This window comes from Cherax quadricarinatus, chromosome 18 (assembly GCF_038502225.1).
Source record: "Cherax quadricarinatus isolate ZL_2023a chromosome 18, ASM3850222v1, whole genome shotgun sequence".
Classification (NCBI taxonomy): domain Eukaryota; kingdom Metazoa; phylum Arthropoda; class Malacostraca; order Decapoda; family Parastacidae; genus Cherax; species Cherax quadricarinatus.
The window spans coordinates 21,010,339-21,030,959 of record NC_091309.1 but is presented as its reverse complement, the minus strand read 5'-3'; the positions used below and the strand labels follow the sequence as shown (position 1 = coordinate 21,030,959).

The 20,621-nt window shown below is 49.6% G+C and overlaps 1 protein-coding gene across 3 annotated transcripts in view; it reads left to right on the top strand.

Annotated features, from left to right (window-relative positions):
* Window positions 1-20,621, top strand: part of for (cGMP-dependent protein kinase for) — a 1,322,775-nt gene that overhangs the window by 1,145,077 nt on the left and 157,077 nt on the right. The window lies entirely within an intron of this gene.

Here is a 20,621-nt window from a genome sequence, read left to right as displayed (position 1 = left end):
ACCGTAACTGCCCAGTCCAACAGAGACAACGGAGAAGCAGCACTTCACCGTAGATCAGTGTCCAGTAAGACCTCTGACTAGGCTACAATATTCAGATTGAATTATGGAATGAGATGACCATTGATTTTTGACGGTATTTGTGGCGACGATTTCTGCAGTGACAGCCTGCTGAGTAACTATTGGGTTCTGGTGTGTTCATAACCATGTGTGTTCAACCTGCTGAGTAACTATTGGGTTCTGGTGTGTTCATAACCATGTGTGTTCAACCTGCTGAGTAACTATTGGGTTCTGGTGTGTTCATAACCATGTGTGTTCAACCTGCTGAGTAACTATTGGGTTCTGGTGTGTTCATAACCATGTGTGTTCAACCTGCTGAGTAACTATTGGGTTCTGGTGTGTTCATAACCATGTGTGTTCAACCTGCTGAGTAACTATTGGGTTCCGGTGTGTTCATAACCATGTGTGTTCAACCTGCTGAGTAACTATTGGGTTCTGGTGTGTTCATAACCTTGTGTGTTCAACCTGCTGAGTAATTATTGGGTTCTGGTGTGTTCATAACCACGTATGTTCAACCTGCTGAGTAACTATTGGGTTCTGGCGTGTTCATAACCATGTGTGTTCAACCTGCTGAGTAACTATTGGGTTCTAGCATGTTTTAAACCGTATAATCAATTAGAGATACACTGTGGGACCCTAAATGTTAGTTAAAAGTGAATAGGAGAACCCTTAGAGTTTTGTGCTGACATCCGGCACACACTGGCTGAGAGAAGCCGGGAGGAATTGAGGAGGGAGGGAAGGATTAATTAAGAGAGAGTTCACGGGGAAGGATTAAGAAGAAAAAGAATTAGGGAGACAGATATGATGGAAAGAATAAAAAAAACATAGATTGGAAACCCCTCTCACGGGCCGAGATCGATGGTACGTATCGTTACAAAAATAGAATAATTATCAAAAATAGAATAAATATCAGCCGTCGTATAGGGATGAAACCATCAGCAGTTATTAAGAAGTGTTTTCCAACACTTATGGTGACCCCAAAAAAATATCAGAGGTATTATTGTGGGGAATAAGTTCTGAATGGCTTATTTTAGGGAACAATTTTGAATTCTTCTCTGATTACAGTAACGAAATATTTATCCAACGTCATGTATTGACGAGAAACTATTACCCATTATACTGTGACTCCAAGAAGCCATTAACTAAGCATTCTTTGGTCACTAGGAAACATTAAGCAACGTTCTGTGGTGATTAGCAAACATTAACTAACTTTATTTGGTGATGAGACAGTGCCTGAACATTCTGAGTGACAAGAAAACATCAACCACATTAACCAACGTTCCGTGGTGAAGACAAATCTACCAATTATATTTCGGTGACGAAGAAATACTTGCTAAACACACCACGGCGACGTCAAAACATTAGCCGCACCTTCTCTGGCTACACAGGCTAACTTACTCCTCTCTCAGTATGGTATAATGATGGAAGAGTTATCATCGTCCCACCAACACCCGCTCATTATTTCTCAGTCAATGTATTTTTTGTCCAGCTGGAGGTGTAGATTGCAGGGTTCGATGCCGTGTTTTTCGGCTAATATGCAGCCGAGAAAAACTAGTCCCGGCAGCTGATATGGGTCACCATATATAGGAAACGACCATCGCCATGCGCAAGTGTCCACCACCCTCTTTGTTCCCAGCAACACCCGTCCCATATATATATATATATATATATATATATATATATATATATATATATATATATATATATATATATATATATATATATATATATAGTCGTGCCGAATAGGTAAAACTTGCATTTTGCCTTAAATAGCAACGCTTTTTTTTGTTTAATAAGGCAAGCGAAAATTTATGTATGCAATATTTTTTGCAAAAATCATTCTGAACCTTACGATAAAAATAAATTTCATTGTTTATTATTAAATTATTGTAAAGTTGTCTAAAATATATTTAGTTGGATTAGTCTAAATTAAATTACGATTGTTATAATAAGATTAGGTAAGTTTCTAAGTTCCTTTGGTACAAAATTATTAATTTTTACATTAAGATAAATTAAAAAATATATATCTTTAAACGTATAAGAGAAAATTTTAGAAAGGACTTAATTTTAAATGAGTTCTTCCTAATTGATCGACCTTGAGTTTTCCCTTAAGCAAGTTTATTCTTTTCTCTGAGGATGAGGGTCCCCAGGACAGCTCTAGTGGTGGTATATATATATATATATATATATATATATATATATATATATATATATAGATATATATATATATATATATATATTGATTAATAATACTAACTAGTTTAGGTCAATTTTAGATACGTTTGTTATGATTAAGGTAAATTATAGTTAGTTAATTTTTGGAAGGTTATGTAAGATTTTTAAGTTTTGGTGCAAAAAATTATAGTGTAGTTTTACTGCGATATTTTTTTTAGCAGAAATAGTAGTGTTGGTGGTGGTGGTAGTAGTAATAGTAGTAGCAGTTGTGGTAGTAGTAGCAGTTGTGGTAGTAGTAGCAGTAGTAGTACTAGGAGGTGCTATAAAACGGCTCCCAGTACTGAGAATTTTATGAAGACTGAAGACGCTGGAAATGCCTCTCTTGGTTGCTGGGAAAAGACAGACATGATAACTACATCATAAAAAGAAATATAAATTTTCCTTAGCTACAGAAACCCTCTTAGAACCTTCAGGAGGAAGGAAGAGACAATAGTAGAAAAGAGTTCATTACACTACAGGAACGAGATTGTAAGATCATCACTGTTATAATCACTGACAACCATACATGTTGTTGCATGTCACTGAAGAGACAGCACCAACAGCCTTGTCGTTCTGTATTCACAAACACACAGGTAATCACATAGGCAGTCCCTCACAGGTAATCACGCTTGTGTGATTACACTTTGCAAAGTAATTAGAAATATGTGATGTAATGGTGTAAAAAAAAAATTGAAGAATGATACCATACCCCCGGCCGGGATTGAACCCGCGGTCATAGAGTCTCAAAACTCTATGACCGCGGGTTCAATCCCGGCCGGGGGTATGGTTTGTTTGCAATCGTGTCATTACGATTTCTTGAGTCATGAAGAATGATACACTTGTGCAGCATTTGGGAATCTTTACTGAGGAAACGTTTGGCCAGTCAGTGGCTTCTTCAGTCCAGTACAGAGAAGAACGGTGAAAGATGAGTAGAATGAGGTAATCAGTCCCTAAGCCTGGAGTCGATATCTTCAGTCATTGGACCAAACACCGGTTAAGTGTACCTGTGTACTTCCACCTGGATAAGTAGCCAAGAGGCAGGGTCCGGCAGCTGGAGCTCCACTCTCTCATCTACCCTCACACAAAGGCAGTGATGAGTATTATATTAATGGGGAGCGCTAAACCCGGTGGCACTCGTGTGGCGCCTGGAGAAACGCGAGGTAATCAGGTTCGGTTCGAAAACAAGGGTAACTTAGATGCCTTTGATCAAGAGCTCTTCATCGGTCGCGGCGAGGCACCTCAAATTGTGAGACATCTGCAGCAACTCTCCCTCCCCTCCCCCCATTACATGTCCACCATCCCTGTCATTGCTTGTCCACCATCCCTGTCATTACTTGCCCACCATCCCTGTCATTGCTTGTCCACCATCCCTGTCATTACTTGTCCACCATCCCTGTCATTACTTGTCCGCCATCCCTGTCATAGCATGTCCATCATCCCTGTCATTACTTGTCCACCATCCCTGTCATTACTTGTCCGCCATCCCTGTCATAGCTTGTCCACCATCCCTGTCATTACTTGTCCACCATCCCTGTCATTACTTGTCCACGATCCCTATCATTACTTGTCCGCCATCCCTGTCATAGCTTGTCCACCATCCCTGTCATTACTTGTCCACCATCCCTGTCATTACTTGTCCACCATCCCTATCATTACTTGCCCACCATCCCTGTCATTGCTTGTCAACCATCCCTGTCATTACTTGTCCACCATCCCTGTCATTACTTGTCCGCCATCCCTGTCATAGCTTGTCCATCATCCCTGTCATTACTTGTCCACCATCCCTGTCATTACTTGTCCGCCATCCCTGTCATAGCTTGTCCACCATCCCTGTCATTACTTGTCCACCATCCCTGTCATTACTTGTCCACCATCCCTATCATTACTTGTCCGCCATCCCTGTCATAGCTTGTCCACCATCCCTGTCATTACTTGTCCACCATCCCTGTCATTACTTGTCCACCATCCCTATCATTACTTGTCCGCCATCCCTGTCATAGCTTGTCCACCATCCCTGTCATTACTTGTCCACCATCCCTGTCATTACTTGTCGGCCATCCCTGTCATAGCTTGTCCACCATCCCTGTCATTACTTGTCCACCATCCCTGTCATTACTTGCCCACCATCCCTGTCATTGCTTGTCCACTATCCCTGTCATTGCTTGTCCACCATCCCTGTCATTACTTGTCCACCATCCCTGTCATTACTTGCCCACCATCCCTGTCATAGCTTGTCCACCATCCCTGTCATTACTTGTCCACCATCCCTGTCATTACTTGCCCACCATCCCTGTCATAGCTTGTCCACCATCCCTGTCATTACTTGTCCACCATCCCTGTCATAGCTTGTCCACCATCCCTGTCATTGCTTGTCCACCATCCCTGTCATTGCTTGTCCACCATCCCTGTCATTGCTTGTCCACCATCCTTGTCATAGCTTCTCCACCATCCCTGTCATAGCTTGTCCACCATCCCTGCCATTGCTTGTCCACCATCCCTGTCATAGCTTGTCCACCATCCCTGTCATTGCTTGTCCACCATCCCTGTCATAGCTTGTCCACCATCCCTGTCATTGCTTGTCCACCATCCCTGTCATTGCTTGTCCACCATCCCTGTCATAGCTTGTCCACCATCCCTGTCATTGCTTGTCCACCATCCATGCCATTGTTTGTCCACCATCCCTGTCATTGCTTGTCCACCATCCCTGTCATTGCTTGTCCACCATCTCTGTCATTGCTTGTCCACCATCCCTGTCATTGCTTGTCCACCATCCCTGTCATTGCTTGTCCACCATCCCTGTCATTGCTTGTCCACCATCCCTGTCATTGTTTGTCCACCGTCCCTGTCATTGCTTGTCCACCGTCCCTGTCATTGCTTGTCCACCATCCCTGTCATTGCTTGTCCACCATCCCTGTCATTGCTTGTCCACCATCCCTGTCATTGCTTGTCCACCATCCCTGTCATTGCTTGTCCACCATCCCTGTCATTGCTTGTCCACCATCCCTGTCATTGCTTGTCCACCATCCCTGTCATTACTTGTCCACCATCCCTGTCATTGCTTGTCCACCATCCCTATCATTGCTTGTCCACCATCCCTGTCATTGCTTGTCCACCATCTCTGTCATTACTTGTCCACCATCCCTGTCATTGCTTGTCCACCATCCCTATCATTGCTTGTCCACCATCCCTATCATTGCTTGTCCACCATCCCTGTCATTACTTGTCCACCATCCCTGTCATTACTTTACCATCCCTCATCATTGTTCCGTCTCTTGTTATTCTGCCATTCCTCATTATTTTCGTACATCCGTCATTTTTCTCCCATCCCTCTCATTACTGACCCCGTCTTCCCATGTGGATTAGGTCAGCCTTGCGGGTGTCCCTTAGGGTGAAGTCCAGTGAATCACGGGTTGGGTATCCCCAACTCGGGGTCACATTAACCTGGTGGTGTGGTTGAGTACTTTGTGTCTAGAGGTAAGCATCTCTTCTCTGGGAGTGGTGCCACACTGCTCACAGGGTGCCACACTGCCCACAGGGTACCACACTGCTCACAGGTGCCACACTGCCCACAGGGTGCACACTGCTCACAGGGTGCCACACTGCACACAGGGTGCACACTGCTCACAGGGTGCCACACTGCACACAGGGTGCTACACTGCTCACAGGGTGCCACACTGCTCACAGGGTGCCACACTGCTCACAGGGTGCTACACTGCCCACAGGGTGCCACAATGCTCACAGGGTGCTACACTGCTCACAGGGTGCCACACTGCTCACAGGGTGCTACACTGCCCACAGGGTGCTGCAATGCTCACAGGGTGCTACACTGCTCACAGGGTACCACACTGCTCACAGGGTGCCACACTGCTCACAGGGTGCCACAATGCTCACAGGGTGCTACACTGCTCACAGGGTGCCACACTGCTCAAAGGGTGCTACACTGCTCACAAGGCACCACACTGCCCACAGGGTGCCACACTGCTCACAGGGTGCCACACTGCCCACAGGGTGCCACACTCCTCACAGGGTGCCACACTCCTCACAGGGTGCCACACTGCTCACAGGGTGCCACACTGCCCACAGGGTGCCACACTGCTCACAGGGTGCCATACTGCTCACAGGGTGCTACACTTCTCACAGTGTGCTACACTGCTCACAGAGTACTACATTGCTCACAGGGTGCTACACTTCTCACAGTGTGCTACACTGCTCACAGGGTGCTACGCTGCTCACAGGGTGCCACACTGCCCACAGGGTGCCATACTGCCCACAGGGTGCCATACTGCTCACAGGGTGCTACACTTCTCACAGTGTGCTACACTGCTCACAGAGTACTACATTGCTCACAGGGTGCTACACTTCTCACAGTGTGCTACACTGCTCACAGGGTGCTACGCTGCTCACAGGGTGCTACACTGCCCACAGGATGCCACACTGCTCACAGCGTGCTACACTGCCCACAGGGTGCTACACTGCTCACAGGGTGCTACACTTCCCACAGGATGCCACACTGCTCACAGGGTGCTACACTTACCACAGGATGCCATGCTGCTCACAGGGTGCTACACTGCCCACAGGGTGCTACACTGCTTGCAGGGTGCCACAATGCCCACAGGGTGCTACACTGCTCACAGGGTACCACACTGCTCACGGGGTGCTACACTGCTCACAGGGTGCTACACTGCTCACAGGGTGCTACACTGCTCACAGGAGGCTACACTGCTCACAGGGTGCTACACTGTTCACAGGGTACCACACTGCTCACAGGGTGTTACACTGCCCACAGGGTACCACACTCCTCACAGGGTGCTACACTGCTCACAGGGTGCCACACTGCTCACAGGGTGCTACACTGCCCACAGGGTGCTACACTGCTCACAGGGTGCTACACTGCCCACAGAGTACCACACTACTCACAGGGTGCTACACTGCTCACAGGGTACCACACTGCTCACAGGGTGCTACACTGCCCACAGGGTACCACACTGCTCACAGGGTGCTACACTGCCCACAGGGTGCAACACTGCTCACAGGGTGCTACACTGCCCACAGGGTACCACACTGCTCACAGGGTGCTACACTGCTCACAGGGTGCTACACTGCTCACAGGGTGCCACACTTCCCACAGGGTGCCACACTGCTCACAGGGTGCCACACTGCTCACAGGGTGCCACACTGCTCACAGGGTGCCACACTGCCCACAGGGTGCCACACTGCTCACAGGGCGCCATACTGCTCACAGGGTACTACACTGCTCACAGGGTGCCACACTGCCCACAGGGTGCTACACTGCTCACAGGGTACCACACTGCTCACAGGGTACTACGCTGCTCACAGGGTGCTACGCTGCTCACAGGGTGCTACACTGCTCACAGGGTGCTACACTGCTCACAGGGTGCTACACTGCCCACAGGGTACCACACTCCTCACAGGGTGCTACACTGCTCACAGGGTGCCACACTGCTCACAGGGTGCTACACTGCCCACAGGGTGCTACACTGCTCACAGGGTGCTACACTGCCCACAGAGTACCACACTGCTCACAGGGTGCTACACTGCTCACAGGGTACCACACTGCTCACATGGTACTACACTGCTCACAGGGTGCTACACTGCCCACAGGGTACCACACTGCTCACAGGGTGCTACACTGCCCACAGGGTGCAACACTGCTCACAGGGTGCTACACTGCCCACAGGGTACCACACTGCTCACAGGGTGCTACACTGCTCACAGGGTGCTACACTGCTCACAGGGTGCCACACTCCCCACAGGGTGCCACACTGCTCACAGGGTGCCACACTGCTCACAGGGTGCCACACTGCTCACAGGGTGCCACACTGCCCACAGGTTGCCACACTGCTCACAGGGCGCCATACTGCTCACAGGGTACTACACTGCTCACAGGGTGCCACACTGCCCACAGGGTGCTACACTGCTCACAGGGTACCACACTGCTCACAGGGTACTACGCTGCTCACAGGGTGCTACGCTGCTCACAGGGTGCTACACTGTTCACAGGAGGCTACACTGCTCACAGGGTGCTACACTGTTCACAGGGTACCACACTGCTCACAGGGTGTTACACTGCCCACAGGGTACCACACTCCTCACAGGGTGCTACACTGCTCACAGGGTGCTACACTGCTCACAGGAGGCTACACTGCTCACAGGGTACCACACTCCTCACAGGGTGCTACACTGCTCACAGGGTGCTACACTGCTCACAGGGTGCTACACTGCTCACAGGGTGCTACACTGCTCACAGGAGGCTACACTGCTCACAGGGTGCTACACTGTTCACAGGGTACCACACTGCTCACAGGGTGCTACACTGCTCACAGGGTGCCACACTGCTCACAGGGTGCTACACTGCCCACAGGGTGCTACACTGCTCACAGGGTGCTACACTGCCCACAGGGTGCTACACTGCTCACAGGGTGCTACACTGCCCACAGGGTGCTACACTGCTCACAGGGTGATACACTGCTCACATGGTACCACACTGCTCACATGGTACTACACTGCTCACAGGGTGCTACACTGCCCACAGGGTACCACACTGCTCACAGGGTGCTACACTGCCCACAGGGTGCTACACTGCTCACAGGGTGCTACACTGCCCACAGGGTACCACACTGCTCACAGGGTGCTACACTGCTCACAGGGTACCACAGTGCTCACATGGTACTACACTGCTCACAGGGTGCTACACTGCCCTCAGCGTACCACACTGCTCACAGGGTGCTACACTGCTCACAGGGTGCTACACTGCTCACAGGGTACCACACTGCTCACAGGGTGCTACACTGCTCATAGGGTGCTACACTGTTCACAGGGTACTACACTGCTCATAGGGTGCTACACTGCTCACAGGGTACCACACTGCTGACAGGGTGCTACACTGCTCACAGGGTGCTACACTGCTCACAGGGAGCTACACTGCCCACAAAGTACCACAATGCTCACAGGGTGCTACACTGCTCACAGGGTACTACACTGCTCATAGGGTGCTACACTGTTCACGGTGCCACACTGCTCACAGGGTGCCACACTGCTCACAGGGTGCAACACTGCTCACAGGGTGCTACACTGCTCACAGGGTGCTACACTGCCCACAGGGTGCTACACTGCTCACAGGGTGCTACACTGCCCACAGGGTGCTACACTGCTCACAGGGTACCACACTGCTCACAGGGTGCTACACTGCCCACAGGGTGCTACACTGCTCACAGGGTACCACACTGCTCACAGGGTGCTACACTGCTCACAGGGTACCACACTGCTCACATGGTACTACACTGCTCACAGGGTGCTACACTGCCCACAGGGTACCACACTGCTCAAAGGGTGCTACACTGCCCACAGGGTGCTACACTGCTCACAGGGTGCTACACTGCCCACAGGGTACCACACTGCTCACAGGGTGCTACACTGCTCACAGGGTACCACACTGCTCACATGGTACTTCACTGCTCACAGGGTGCTACACTGCCCACAGGGTACCACACTGCTCACAGGGTGCTACACTGCTCACAGGGTGCTACACTGCTCACAGGGTGCTACACTGCTTTCAGGGTACCACACTGCTCACAGGGTACTACACTGCTCACAGGGTGCTACACTGCTTTCAGGGTACTACACTGCTCACAGGGTGCTACACTGCTCACAGGGTACTACACTGCTCACAGGGTGCTACACTGCTTTCAGGGTACCACACTGCTCACAGGGTACTACACTGCTCACAGGGTGCTACACTGCTCACAGGGTACTACACTGCTCACAGGGTGCTACACTGCTCACAGGGTACTACACTGCTTTCAGGGTACCACACTGCTCACAGGGTGCTACACTGCTCACAGGGTACCACACTGCTCACAGGGTGCTACACTGCTCACAGGGTACCACACTGCTCATAGGGTGCTACACTGCCCACAGGGTACCACACTGCTCACAGGGTGCTACACTGCTCACAGGGTACCACACTGCTCACAGGGTGCTACACTGCCCACAGGGTACCACACTGCTCACAGGGTGCTACACTGCTCACAGGGTGCTACACTGCTCACAGGGTGCTACACTGCTTTCAGGGTACCACGCTGCTCACAGGGTGCTACACTGCTCACCGGGTGCTACACTGCTCACAGGGTACCACACTGCTCACAGGGTGCTACACTGCTCACAGGGTGCCACACTGCTCACAGGGTGCTACACTGTCCATAGGGTGCTACACTGCTCACTGGGTGCTACACTGCTCACAGGGTACCACACTGCTCATAGGGTGCTACACTGCCCACAGGGTACCACACTGCTCACAGGGTGCTACACTGCTCACAGGGTACCACATTGCTCACAGGGTGCTACACTGCTCACAGGGTACCACACTGCTCACAGGGTGCTACACTGCTCACAGGGTACCACACTGCTCACAGGGTGCTACACTGCTCACATGGTGCTACACTGCTCACAGGGTACCACACTGCTCACAGGGTGCTACACTGCTCACAGGGTGCTACACTGCTCACAGGGAGCTACACTGCCCACAAGGTACCACAATGCTCACAGGGTACTACACTGCTCACAGGGTACCACACTGCTCACAGGGTGCTACACTGTTCACGGTGCCACACTGCTCACAGGGTACCACACTTCTCACAGGGTGCTACACTGCTCACAGGGTACCACACTGCTCACAGGGTACCACACTGCTCACAGGGTGCTACACTGCCCACAGGGTACCACACTGTTCACAGTGTGCTACACTGTTCACAGGGTACCACACTGCTCACAGGGTGCTACACTGCTCACAGGGTGCTACACTGCTCACAGGGTGCTACACTGCTCACAGGGTACCACACTGCTCACAGTGAGCTACACTGCTCACAGGGTGCTACACTGCTCACAGGGTGCTACACTGCTCACAGGGTGCTACACTGCTCACAGGGTGCCACACTGCTCACAGGGTGCTACACTGCTCACAGGGTGCTACACTGCTCACAGGGTACCACACTGCTCACATTGTGCTACACTGCTCACAGGGTACCACACTGCTCACAGGGTGCCACACTGCTCACAGGGTTCCACACTGCTCACAGGGTGTCACACTGCTCACAGGGTGCCACACTGCTCACAGGGTGCTACACTGCTCAGAGGGAACCACACTGCTCACAGGGTGCTACACTGCTCACAGAGTGCCACACTGCTCACAGGGTGCTACACTGCTCACAGGGTGCTACACTGCTCACAGGGTGCCCCCTTGCTCACAGGGTGCTACACTGCTCACAGGGTGCCACACTGCTCACAGGGTGCCACACTGCTCACAGGGTGCCACACTGCTCACAGGGTGCTACACTGCTCACAGGGTGCTACACTACTCACAGGGTGCTACACTGCACACAGGGTGTCACACTGCTGACAGGGTGCCACACTGCTCACAGGGTGCCACACTGCTCACAGGGTGCTACACTGCTCACAGGGTGCCACACTGCTCACAGGGTACCACACTGCTCACAGGGTGCTACACTGCTCACAGGATGCTACACTGCACACAGGGTGCCACACTGCTCACAGGGTGCCACACTGCTCACAGGGTGCTACACTGCTCACAGGGTGCCACACTGCTCACAGGATGCTACACTGCACACAGGGTGCCACACTGCTCACAGTGTGCCACACTGCTCACAGGGTGCTACACTGGTCACAGGGTGCTACACTGCTCACAGGGTGCCACACTGCTCACAGTGTGCTACACTGCTCACAGGGTGCCACACTGCTCACAGGGTGCTACACCGCTCTTAGGGTGCCACACTGCTCACAGGGTGCCACACTGCTCACAGGGTGCCACATTGCTCACAGGGTGCTACACCGCTCTTAGGGTGCCACACTGCTCACAGGGTGCCACACTGCTCACAGGGTGCCACACTGCTCACAGGGTGCCACACTGCTCACAGGGTGCTTACCTGACTTCAGAACTTAGCATTTCTTTCGGCATAGACGGTGGGGATATTTCCACTTTGGTCTCATCTTTCTGACGCTGGCGATGACGCTGGCGATGGCGCTGGCGATGGCGCTGGCGTTGACGCTGGCCGTATATTGTTCGTGGGTTGTCAAATGTGAAAACACTAACATTGAATAATTTTACTAGATTAGTGTTGATGGTTTGAGAATTGTGGCGTTGAATTGGTCTTGAGTGTAACAAGTAACTACGACAAGACAAGTACAACGGTTTAGTATCCTTATTGTTGAAACGTTATAGCCTGATCGGCAGGCTTCTTTAGTCGAATACGGAGGTCACGGATGATCACCTTATATTTACCTCTCCATTGCTTCTGCTGTCTTCAGGATTTGTTACCTCAGTATTCGACTGAAGAAGCCTGCCTAGCAGGCGAAACGTTGCAACAGTATATAGATACCCAAGTGTTGCCCATGTGTCTTATTCGTCTAATTGTCTGTATTGTATATACCATTTTTATAATGATACGACTAAAGCAAGTTGATAATGAGGTTAAACTTGATTCTTAGTAACGGTACGTTCAAAGCGCTGAATAACTAAACCGCTCTAATGGTGTGTAAATAAAGCAGGAACCAAAAAAAAGTGGGTTTGAAATCCTCCCAGGCAGCTGCTGTGATGGCGACTCCCAGACGAAATAAAAAAATAAAATAGAACCTGCAGGAAAGGTCAGTGTATTTAGATTTATTTTTCTCGGCTGAAGGAATGAGACTTGCTCGTGTGTTATTCTGCCGCACCTCTCTTCTGTTTGTTCGTGTGTTATTCTGCCGCACCTCTCTTCTGTTTGTCCGTGTGTTATTCTGCCGCACCTCTCTTCTGTTTGTTCGTGTGTTATTCTGCCGCACCTCTCTTCTGTTTGTTCGTGTGTTATTCTGCCGCACCTGTCTTCTGTTTGTTCGTGTGTTATTCTGCCGCACCTCTCTTCTGTTTGTTCGTGTGTTATTCTGCCGCACCTCTCTTCTGTTTGTTCGTGTGTTATTCTGCCGCACCTGTCTTCTGTTTGTTCGTGTGTTATTCTGCCGCACCTCTCTTCTGTTTGTTCGTGTGTTATTCTGCCGCACCTGTCTTCTGTTTGTTCGTGTGTTATTCTGCCGCACCTCTCTTCTGTTTGTTCGTGTGTTATTCTGCCGCACCTCTCTTCTGTTTGTTCGTGTGTTATTCTGCCGCACCTCTCTTCTGTTTGTTCGTGTGTTATTCTGCCGCACCTCTCTTCTGTTTGTTCGTGTGTTATTCTGCCGCACCTCTCTTCTGTTTGTTCGTGTGTTATTCTGCCGCACCTCTCTTCTGTTTGTTCGTGTGTTATTCTGCCGCACCTCTCTTCTGTTTGTTCGTGTGTTATTCTGCCGCACCTCTCTTCTGTTTGTTCGTGTGTTATTCTGCCGCACCTCTCTTCTGTTTGTTCGTGTGTTATTCTGCCGCACCTCTCTTCTGTTTGTTCGTGTGTTATTCTGCCGCACCTCTCTTCTGTTTGTTCGTGTGTTATTCTGCCGCACCTCTCTTCTGTTTGTTCGTGTGTTATTCTGCTGCACCTCTCTTCTGTTTGTTCGTGTGTTATTCTGCCGTACCTCTCTTCTGTTTGTTCGTGTGTTATTCTGCCGTACGTCTCTTCTGCTTGTTCGTGTGTTATTCTGCCGCACCTCTCTTCTGTTTGTTCGTGTGTTATTCTGCCGCACCTCTCTTCTGTTTGTTCGTGTGTTATTCTGCCGTACGTCTCTTCTGTTTGTTCGTGTCTTATTCTGCCGTACGTCTCTTCTGCTTGTTCGTGTGTTATTCTGCCGCACCTCTCTTCTGTTTGTTCGTGTGTTATTCTGCCGCCCCTCTCTTCTGTTTGTTCGTGTGTTATTCTGCCGCACCTCTCTTCTGTTTGTTCGTGTGTTATTCTGCCGTACGTCTCTTCTGCTTGTTCGTGTGTTATTCTGCCGCACCTCTCTTCTGTTTGTTCGTGTGTTATTCTGCTGCACCTCTCTTCTGCTTGTTCGTGTGTTATTCTGCCGCACCTCTCTTCTGCTTGTTCGTGTGTTATTCTGCCGCACCTCTCTTTTGTTTGTTCGTGTGTTATTCTGCCGCACCTCTCTTCTGCTTGTTCGTGTGTTATTCTGCCGCACCTCTCTTCTGCTTGTTCGTGTGTTATTCTGCCGCACCTCTCTTCTGCTTGTTCGTGTGTTATTCTGCCGCACCTCTCTTCTGCTTGTTCGTGTGTTATTCTGCCGCACCTCTCTTCTGCTTGTTCGTGTGTTATTCTGCCGCACCTCTCTTCTGCTTGTTCGTGTGTTATTCTGCTGTACGTCACTTCTGCTTGTTCGTGTGTTATTCTGCCGCACCTGTCTTCTGTTTGTTCGTGTGTTATTCTGCCGTACGTCTCTTCTGTTTGTTCGTGTGTTATTCTGCCGTACGTCTCTTCTGTTTGTTCGTGTGTTATTCTGCCGCACCTCTCTTCTGTTTGTTCGTGTGTTATTTTGCTGCACCTCTCTTCTGTTTGTTCGTGTGTTATTCTGCCGCACCTCTCTTCTGCTTGTTCGTGTGTTATTCTGCCGCACCTCTCTTCTGCTTGTTCGTGTGTTATTCTGCCGCACCTCTCTTCTGCTTGTTCGTGTGTTATTCTGCCGCACCTCTCTTCTGCTTGTTCGTGTGTTATTCTGCCGCACCTCTCTTCTGCTTGTTCGTGTGTTATTCTGCTGTACGTCACTTCTGCTTGTTCGTGTGTTATTCTGCCGCACCTGTCTTCTGTTTGTTCGTGTGTTATTCTGCCGTACGTCTCTTCTGTTTGTTCGTGTGTTATTCTGCCGTACGTCTCTTCTGTTTGTTCGTGTGTTATTCTGCCGCACCTCTCTTCTGTTTGTTCGTGTGTTATTCTGCTGCACCTCTCTTCTGTTTGTTCGTGTGTTATTCTGCCGCACCTCTCTTCTGCTTGTTCGTGTGTTATTCTGCCGCACCTCTCTTCTGCTTGTTCGTGTGTTATTCTGCCGCACCTCTCTTCTGCTTGTTCGTGTGTTATTCTGCCGCACCTCTCTTCTGCTTGTTCGTGTGTTATTCTGCCGCACCTCTCTTCTGCTTGTTCGTGTGTTATTCTGCCGTACGTCTCTTCTGCTTGTTCGTGTGTTATTCTGCCGTACGTCTCTTCTGTTTGTTCGTGTGTTATTCTGCCGTACGTCTCTTCTGCTTGTTCGTGTGTTATTCTGCCGTACGTCTCTTCTGCTTGTTCGTGTGTTATTCTGCCGTACGTCTCTTCTGTTTGTTCGTGTGTTATTCTGCCGTACGTCTCTTCTGTTTGTTCGTGTGTTATTCTGCCGTACGTCTCTTCTGCTTATTCGTGTGTTATTCTGCCGTACCTCTCTTCTCCTTGACGGCCCTGGCTGCCTGCCATGTCTGTTGATGCTGGGAGATATTCGTCAACACTGTCATGAGTGTTGATGCTGGGAGATACTTGACAACACTGTCATGAGTGTTGATGCTGGGAGATACTTGACAACACTGTCATGAGTGTTGATGCTGGGAGATACTTGTCAACACTGTCATGAGTGTTGATGCTGGGAGATACTTGCCAACACTGTCATGAGTGTTGATGCTGGGAGATACTTGTCAACACTGTCATGAGTGTTGATGCTGGGAGATACTTGTCAACACTGTCATGAGTGTTGATGCTGGGAGATATTCGTCAACACTGTCATGAGTGTTGATGCTGGGAGATACTTGACAACACTGTCATGAGTGTTGATGCTTTGAGATACTTGACAACACTGTCATGAGTGTTGATGCTGGGAGATACTTGTCAACACTGTCATGAGTGTTGATGCTGGGAGATACTTGACAACACTGTCATGAGTGTTGATGCTGGGAGATACTTGCCAACACTGTCATGAGTGTTGATGCTGGGAGATATTCGTCAACACTGTCATGAGTGTTGATGCTGGGAGATACTTGACAACACTGTCATGAGTGTTGATGCTTTGAGATACTTGACAACACTGTCATGAGTGTTGATGCTGGGAGATACTTGTCAACACTGTCATGAGTGTTGATGCTGGGAGATACTTGACAACACTGTCATGAGTGTTGATGCTGGGAGATACTTGACAACATTACCATGGATTTATCTTTTATACTATGGGTGATGTTATATGTTTACATCTTGCCATGACTTGTAGCACTGCGGTCTCTGCTTCAGGTGATTTTTCCTGCCACTCGCTCTGCCATGGCTCACAATATTTCAATTTTGTCTCTGTAGTAGCTTCGTTAGCTTCTCATACACGGGACTTTTTTAAAACACCGCTCCCGAATTAGTGCATAAAACAACAATAATAATAATAATAATAATAATAATAATAATAATAATAATAATAATAATAATAATCGCGATACAGGGACTGGTGATCGCGTTGGTCATCCACGCACAATTTCGATTTCATTTTTTTTTTGCGAGAGCAATTGGCGAAGTCTTGCAAAAAGTGGTTCAAGGACACAATTACTTTTGTTTTCATTTCACGGAGAAGACGTAGAGTTTGTACTTGTTACATTCGCAGATATTATTTTTGTGATTTAATAAAGATATTATTTTTACTTTAGTACTGATAGCAGGATTAAAATTTTAGGCGTCCTTTATTTGTACCCCGGACAGAGTACTAGTGGGTGACGACTGTGGCGGGGCTCGAGTACAGTGAGTACTAGGGGGTGACGACTGTGGCGGGGCTCGAGTACAGTGAGTACTAGGGGGTGACGACTGTGGCGGGGCTTGAGTACACTGAGCACTAGGGGGTGACGACTGTGGCGGGGCTTGAGTACACTGAGCACTAGGGGGTGACGACTGTGGCGGGGCTTGAGTACACTGAGCACTAGGGGGTGACGACTGTGGCGGGGCTTGAGTACACTGAGCACTAGGGGGTGACGACTGTGGCGGGGCTTGAGTACACTGAGCACTAGGGTGTGACGACTGTGGCGGGGCTTAAGGACACTGAGTACTAGGGGGTGACGACTGTGGCGGGGCTTGAGTACACTGAGTACTAGGGGGTGACGACTGTGGCGGGGCTTGAGTACACTGAGCACTAAGGGGTGACGACTGTGGCGGGGCTTAAGGACACTGAGTACTAGGGGTGACGACTGTGGCGGGGCTTGAGTACACTGAGTACTAGGGGGTGACGACTGTGGCGGGGCTTGAGTACACTGAGCACTAAGGGGTGACGACTGTGGCGGGGCTTAAGGACACTGAGTACTAGGGGTGACGACTGTGGCGGGGCTTGAGTACACTGAGTACTAGGGGTGACGACTATGGCGGGGCTCGAGTACACTGAGTACTAGGGGGTGACCAGGGTATCGGGGCACGAGTACACTGAGTACCTCACTGAAAACCCACCAAGTCATGAATAAACAGGTCGTTTTTGACAGCAAGTAATTTTTACCCGTTCGTCAAAATTCTTCATTGACTTACAGCCTATGACTTGTAACGAATTTTGAATTTATTTTGGACTGCGACGCATAAACTTTTCATTGTTTTGATTATGGTGTGATCATGAACTGATAACATCTGGTTGACGTTAACAGTAACAAATTGTAAAGATAGCTGAAAGTTGATGGTAAGTTTGGTTAGATTAACTTATCAGAGTTAACTAATCATGACATACAGATGGTATGATGTACATGGGTGCCTGTTTTCTCTATTGATTATTACGTAAAAGATGGGCGTTCGTATTTTAGCGTCACGGTGGGTTTACCAACGGTCTTAACGTACGTTAGAAAACGACGTTTACTCAGGAGGTTGGGATGAGCACTCTTGCCTTGCATCTCTAATGTATTTATGGTAGTGTGCCACAGTGGTCAGTGTTGCTGACTGACCAGTGTGCCACAGTGGTCAGTGTTGCTGACTGACCAGTGTGCCACAGTGGTCAGTGTTGCTGACTGACCAGTGTGCCACAGTGGTCAGTGTTGCTGACTGACCAGTGTGCCACAGTGGTCAGCGTTGCTGACTGACCAGTGTGCCACAGTGGTCAGTGTTGTTGACTGACCAGTGTGCCACAGTGGTCAGCGTTGCTGACTGACCAGTATGCCACAGTGGTCAGTGTTGCTGACTGACCAGTGTGCTTCATTGGCGAATATAGGTTTTGTGTGTGTGGGCACGTGTTTGTCAGGCCCTGGGCAGCCTTGTGGCACAACCCTGTCTACCACCACGCCCGCCACTGTCCTTAACTCCAGTTACTCTTCCACACGCCGGGAGGAAGTTAAGGAAGAAGAGAGAGATAAAGTATAGAAAGAGAGTACCTGACCATGGAAAGAGCTGTTATCGTGTCTCCTTCCATCAGCCGCCGTGGACAACGTCTTGGCTTCCTCTTGGCTCACGTTTGCTAACTTGTTGTATAGCTCGTTCTTTGGACGCCTAATTGTTTACTATTTTCTAGGTGCAGATACCATACAGCTGTTATATATTCTGGTTTTGGCATAATGTTCTCTTGGTTGGTGATGTTGGTTGATTGTGTTAGGTTGAGTGTGTTAGGATGGGCGTGTGTTGTGGTGGGCCTGGTGGGGTCAGTGTGTGTTGGGGTGGGCGTGGTAGTAAGGCGGCCCTAGCAACTAAGCTGCCAGCGGGCAGGGGAATCCTCTTGCAGGGGAGGCTCCTTGCCTGGAGCCACGGTCAGGATGGTGGTCCTTGACGCCACGGTCAGGATGAGAGGGTCCTTGGAGCCACGGGCAGGACAGGAGGGTCCTTGGAGCCACGGTCAGGATGGGAGGGTCCTTGGAGCCACGGTCAGGGTAAGGGGTCCTTGGAGTCACGGTCAGCACAGGAGAGTCCTTGGAGCCACGGTCAGGAGGGGCGGGTCCTTGGAGCCACTGTCAGGAGGGGCGGGTCCTTGGAGCCACTGTCAGGACAGAGGGTCTTTAGAGCCACGGTCAGGATGGGAAGGTCCTTGGAGCCACGGTCAGGACGAGAGGGTCCTTGGAGCCACGGTCAGGATGGGAGGGTCCTTGGAACCACGGTCAGGATGGGAGTATCCTTGGAACCACGGTCAAGACGGGAGGGTCCCTGTAGCCATGATCAGGATGGGGGTCCTTGGAGCCACGGTCATGACGGGTCCTTGGAACCACGGTCAGGACGGGAGGGTCCTTGGAGCCACGGTCCAGACGGGGGTCCTGGCTATCGTGTAGGAGTCTGTCAGTAACGGATTCTACAACCGCGTCAAGTAATCCACTTTTTCCTGCGGTGCTTGTGCTGTCCCTAGTCCTGACGACCTTGGTCCTGTCTGCCAGCCTCTCTTGCCTCCCCACCAACACCCGCTTTTTGCTCAGCTCTCTGCCACCAAGCGTCCATTTTCCTCATAATTCTGCCCACACATACACACACACTTAATTTGCCTTTCTCACTATGGCTTTACAATTATAGATCTGGCTAATACATTACTCTTTGGCATCATGTTAGTAAAGTGTATACATCTGGGCCTCGCCCCTAGGTTCTTATCAGTGGACCACTGAAGGGAGGACGTCACTGTGAGGGTAAAACACACAGTACTCATCTTCTGTTTTATTGCTTTCATGTGGGTTTCTTTGTACCATTTAATGGCCCATGAGCGTTTTTCACTTGTTTTAAGATATATTAAACAATTGTTACTCGGTCAAGGAATTGAAGCTGCCATACCATTCTCTTCTTTAGGTATAATTGAAGCTAAAATCCCCTTAAACATAATTGAAGCTACCATACTCTTAGACATAATTGAAGCTACCAGCCTCTTAGACATAATTGAAGCCACAGTTCTCTTCCTTAGACATGATTCCTTACCATTCCCCAAGCGTAGTATGGACCTTACGGTGGTAAAAGACAAATACAGTGCAATGTAATCCTTTATTGAGGTTTCGCCCACGTAGAGCTTTTATCAAGTCAGAGGTACAACCTGGAGAAAAATGAGTTTCTATAGGGAGGTATAGTGAGAAGTGTGAGGAGGGCAGGTCATTGTAGTGGTGTGAGGACGGCAGGTCATTGTAGTGGTGTGAGGACGGCAGGTCATTGTAGTGGTGTGAGGACGGCAGGTCATTGTAGTGGTGTGAGGACGGCAGGTCATTGTAGTGGTGTGAGATCAGCAGGTCATTGCAGTAGTTTGAAGTTAGTAGGTTACTGCAGAGTAACTTTGAGCTCTTGCTATAATCGAAGAGGATTTAAAATGTCTTGGCTAGAGGCTCATCTATTTTTATAGAAGCCGGTATTGTGGTTGATATTATTGGATACGCTGATGACAGTTCTCTTCTTTGACGGTGAGTAATGCACCTCGTAATTAATCAGAGGGTTGTGGAAGCTTTGGTGTGAAACGCAGGCGTTATCCAACCCGAATTATATTTAAATTAGAGCAGGGCTGAGTGAAACTCA